This window comes from Rutidosis leptorrhynchoides, chromosome 9 (assembly GCF_046630445.1).
Source record: "Rutidosis leptorrhynchoides isolate AG116_Rl617_1_P2 chromosome 9, CSIRO_AGI_Rlap_v1, whole genome shotgun sequence".
NCBI classification, from domain to species: Eukaryota; Viridiplantae; Streptophyta; class Magnoliopsida; order Asterales; family Asteraceae; genus Rutidosis; species Rutidosis leptorrhynchoides.
In genome coordinates, this window is record NC_092341.1 from 227,440,075 (window position 1) to 227,444,889 (window position 4,815).

Consider the following 4,815-nt stretch of genomic DNA (forward strand, 5'->3'; position numbering starts at 1 on the left):
AAGGTCACGCCATTAATCAGCCAGATGTTAGAGCATCAGATTTTGAAATCAAAGGACAAATCCTACACATGATCACCAATCAGTGCCAATTTGGTGGTACAACAAAAAAAGATCCAAACGAACATCTTCGAACTTTTAATAGGATTTGTAATTTATTTAAAATCCGAGAAGTTGAGGATGAAACTATTTATCTTATGTTGTTCCCATGGACTTTAAAAGGAGAAGGCAAAGATTGGTTAGAATCATTACCTGAAGGAACGATTGACTCATGGGATATTTTAGTTGAGAAATTTCTTCAAAGATTCTTTCCAGCATCTAAAGCCGTGAGACTTCAAGGAGAAATTGCCACATTCGTGCAAAAGCCAAATGAAACGTTATATGAGGCATGGACAAAATTCGGAAGGATGTTGAGAGGATGTCCTCAACACGGTTTAGATACTTTTCAAATAGTACAAATTTTCTATAAAGGCGTCGACATCGCCACACGAAAAGACATCGACACAGCAGCTGGTGGTTCCATTATGAAGAAAACCGCAACCGAAGCTCACAAGATCATTGATAACACAGCATCCCACTCTCATGAGTGGCATCAGGAAAAAGATATTTTTTATTCATCTAAAGCGGCTAGAGCCGATTCTAGTCATAACTTTGATTCTGTTTCCGCAAAAATAGATGCTTTCGAGAGACGAATGGAAAAGATGACTAAAGATATTCACGCAATACGAATCAGTTGTGAGCAATGCGGTGGACCACACTTAATGAAAGATTGTAATGTTGAGCAAACGATGGAACAACGAGAGAATGTTTCCTACATAAACCAAAGGCCGGGAAATAATTATCAAAATAATTATCAACCGCCAAGGCCAAACTTTAATCGAAATAAAAACATTCTTTACAATCCAAATGGACCCAATAATAACTCATACAACCAACAAGGTTCGAATAACCAACCAACTCAAAACAACACTTTCAATCAACAAAGACCTGGCTTGTATAAACCACCACAACAAACCGAAGAGAAAAAGTCAAATTTGGAAGAAGTGGTATTTAAGCTAGTTGAATCTCAAACACAGTTTATTGAAACTCAAACCCAAACGAATGAGAGGTTTGATCAGTCATTTAGAACTCAACAAGCTTCCATTTTGAATCTAGAAAAACAAGTAGGTACTCTTGTTAGATTGATGAGTGAAAGGGAACAAGGAAAGCTACCGAGTAATAATGAAGTAAATCCTCGGAATGAAAATGTTAACATGGTATCAACAAATTCTGAAAAATCAACACCAGAAGATGGAAAAGTTTTAGATGTGAGTAACAATGAAGAAGTTACAACACCACCACCACCCGAGTATGTAAAGCCAGTGGTGGCACCATACAAAACACCCATCCCATTTCCAAGAAAAGGAGTTGAGTATGAGCAAGTGATAGGTAATAAAGTTTGTGATACCTTTGGAAAAAAGAAGAAGAAGAAGAATTAGAAAGTGCAAGAAACAAAAACCGTAGAAGTAAACCCGGTAAAGATAGTTCCACCAAAACTTCCACCTAGGTTGGGTGATCCGGGTGAATTTATTGTTCCTTGTCTACTAAGTGACTGTGTCATGTATGATGCACTAGCAGATTTAGGTGCAAGTGTGAGTGTTATGCCTCTTTCATTATATAAGAGATTAGGAGTAGGTGAGTTAAGTCCAACGGATATGAGTGTTCGACTCCTTGATCAAACCATTAAGCACCCAGTTGGAATTGCTGACAACCTACCCATTCAAGTAGGTAATTTAACCTTTCTAGTCGAATTCATTATCATTGACATAGAAGAGGACCTAAACATTCCTCTAATTTTAGGTCGACCATTCTTAGCGTCCACCGGGGCGTTATTTGATGTAAGAAAGGGTAGAATGACACTTAGTAATGATGAGAAATTGATCACCTTTATGATTCAAAAGTCTAAATCTCCACCAACTAAAACCGTTGAACCAGAAAAAATGATTGGTAAGAACCATGTTGTTTTACCAACTCCAATGGTAGTGCTCAACAATAATAAAACGCCTAAGTGTGGTGAAAATGAAGTAACACCTAATGATGACCTGATAACAAAGAACCCCGTTGTTGATACGAAATTAAATGATCCCGTTATTAATAGTTCAATGAAGAAACTTATTAAACGAATTCGCGATGCTAGAACCAAGGGGAACTTTAAGTTATGTAACCGGTTAGTATCTAATCTATCGCCTAAAGAAAAGGCGAAACTAGTTGAATTTGTGGATATTACACAGGAATCCGACCAATGGCTTAAAGCAAAGGTCACAGATATGCAAGTTGATTATGGTCCAAAAGAAATTGACGACGAAGTTAATCACAATTTTGACACCACAGCTACCTAAGTGTGGGGAGATTCAAAATGTTCTAAAAAGAAAATGCTATCTAGAGTTAGTTGTTCTGTTCTCGTGTAGTTTCGAGAATGGAATCCGATTGATCTTTTCTACTAGCAGACACTAAAGAACTAGTTTTCTTCCCCCATTCTGAATTTTTTTTGTTTTGTAGGTTTTATATGAAATTAATATGCTTTTTAAATTTAAGTTTTGTGTGATTTTAAAAACAAAAATTTACTTTATTTAATTAAGTTTAAAAAAAATGATTTCTAAAATTCGTCGTGAGTTAAACACTAGGTCATTGAACTGAAATTGCTTTACCCGAGGGCGGGACGACAAATATTGTTATCATTATTTTTAATTTTATTGATTTAAAGTATGCAAAAAAAAATATTAGATTTTATAAATTTTTGAAAGTGGGGTAATATACCAAACTTCAAAAATATGTATATATGTTTGTAGTTTATCTTATGTACAAAACAGGGTAAAACAACGCACTTTCAAAGACTGTCATTAAGTTCAGCAAAAGCTACTAATTTTGACGATAAGACGCAAAATATCAAATGTGAAATAACAACAATATGTTTGCAAACTCGGTAATTTTAATCATTTTTCTACACTAATCACCCTCATGAATTTAAATTTTTACTGATTTCTTGCAAATGAGGGCATTGCAAGATCTCAAGTGTGGGGAAGGGTTATAAATTCTCTCGGGTTTACACTTGGTTTAATTGCCAAATTTTGTGAAAATTTGAAAAATTTTCAACTAAATGAATTCAAAATCATGTTTATACATATTTATGAACGATAAAACTAGGTGATACTACCGAAATTATTGTTACCTTGGAAAGGACATAAATTGAGAAACAACCCAAAACGCTTGAATTCATTTAAAATGGAATAGAGGGGAATAAAAAGGCAAAGAAATAAATAAATAAAAGCTGAGTGTGGGAAGAATTCACCAAGTTCTTTAACACATATATCACATATCTGTACAAGCTTATTGCAGGTACTTTTGTTTTGGACTAAACTAATCAGTTTTACCCGATTTACTGTAATATATTCGAAAGAAAGATGGATCTACATGATGAATCAATTCCATCATTAGAAGGAAGTAAAGTCTTCCGAAAAAGACACGCGCTTCTTGATTTAGGTCAGGAAGTTGTCGTCCAGACCAGCTGTAGGTTGACGAAAAATCTAGAAAAGTCATCTCTAAAATCAGCAGGAAATCTACGGACCTCAGCATCAAACAGGGTCGCCAAGTGGTCAGACTTATCCTAACCATGAGAGGATCTATCTCATAAAATAGGGAGGGCGCCGTGCAAATTAGCTTGATAAGACTAATGAATCAGATCCCCAGAAAGGATAATCTCCTTAAAGATTAAAAATCAGCTTTTACACCTGATATTACTCAATCCTTGAGATTGATCTTAAAGATTGAGAATTACAAACTCATGGAATTCAATGATATCTAAACTCGAGCTTGAACGAGAAAATATTTTGATCAAAATTAAAACTGATTTGTTTTCTGAAAACCTATTTTCAATGCGTTCATTATCATTGAACGTAAAATCCTGAGAATTCATCTGAAATTCATTAGGTCACCTGAACCAAATCAGGTGTCAACCGTAAGAACGGTGGTTGCATAGCATGGTCGAAGACAGGACCTTGTTCCAGACCGAAAAACTATATGGTGATCTTTACTATTACTCCTACAAAGGATAGTAATTGCATCCGACACGATATAGACCATAATCAAAAGCATGTCAAGGGACATTGCCCTAACAGTTGCTTGTTCAACGCTTTCCTTTACAACCGAACGGTAGTTTACCGAAAGGTAATATACGGGACAAGTAAACTGGACGTATTGCTTTCCTAATACAAGGTTAGCAAGTGGGTGACACAAAACCGTAAAGTTTTGAGCTAAAATTTTAAAATCCGAAACCCACAAAACCCACAATAACATTTTGCAACACCGGTGAAGGGTTATTCCGGAAAACTTATCTAGGATAAAAACTAGATTGAATTTTCAAAAGATCAAATGTTTTAATAAAGATCCAATTTCCTAAAGGATCTAAATTTTTATAGTCATGTGAGACTGTAAACCACATCGTTACTATCATTGTTCATAACCGCCGTATTGAAATCACTGATGTACAAAGTGTGAAGAATAAAGAAGTGATTTAAGTATGTTTTTATTTCAAGACTATATTGCTTGAGGACAAGCAACGCTCAAGTGTGGGAATATTGATAATGCTAAAAACGAACACATATTTCATAGCATTATCCCTCAAGAAAGACAAGATTTTAGTTGCAATTGTTCTATTTACAAGTGATATTCGTTTAAATAATAAAAGGTGAAGACAAAAGGCAGATTTGACGATTTGAAGACGCAAACGACCAAAAAGCTAAAAAGTACAAAGTACAATCCAAGTGGTTCAATATATTGATG

At 35.0% G+C, this 4,815-nt stretch overlaps 1 non-coding gene across 1 annotated transcript; it reads right to left on the bottom strand.

Moving 5' to 3' along the window:
- Nucleotides 1-326: 326 nt before the first annotated feature.
- Nucleotides 327-433, bottom strand: LOC139869900 (small nucleolar RNA R71). The gene has a single exon (XR_011766481.1). It is a non-coding gene; the product is annotated as a small nucleolar RNA R71 (small nucleolar RNA).
- Between the last annotated feature and the right edge of the window lie 4,382 nt (nt 434-4,815).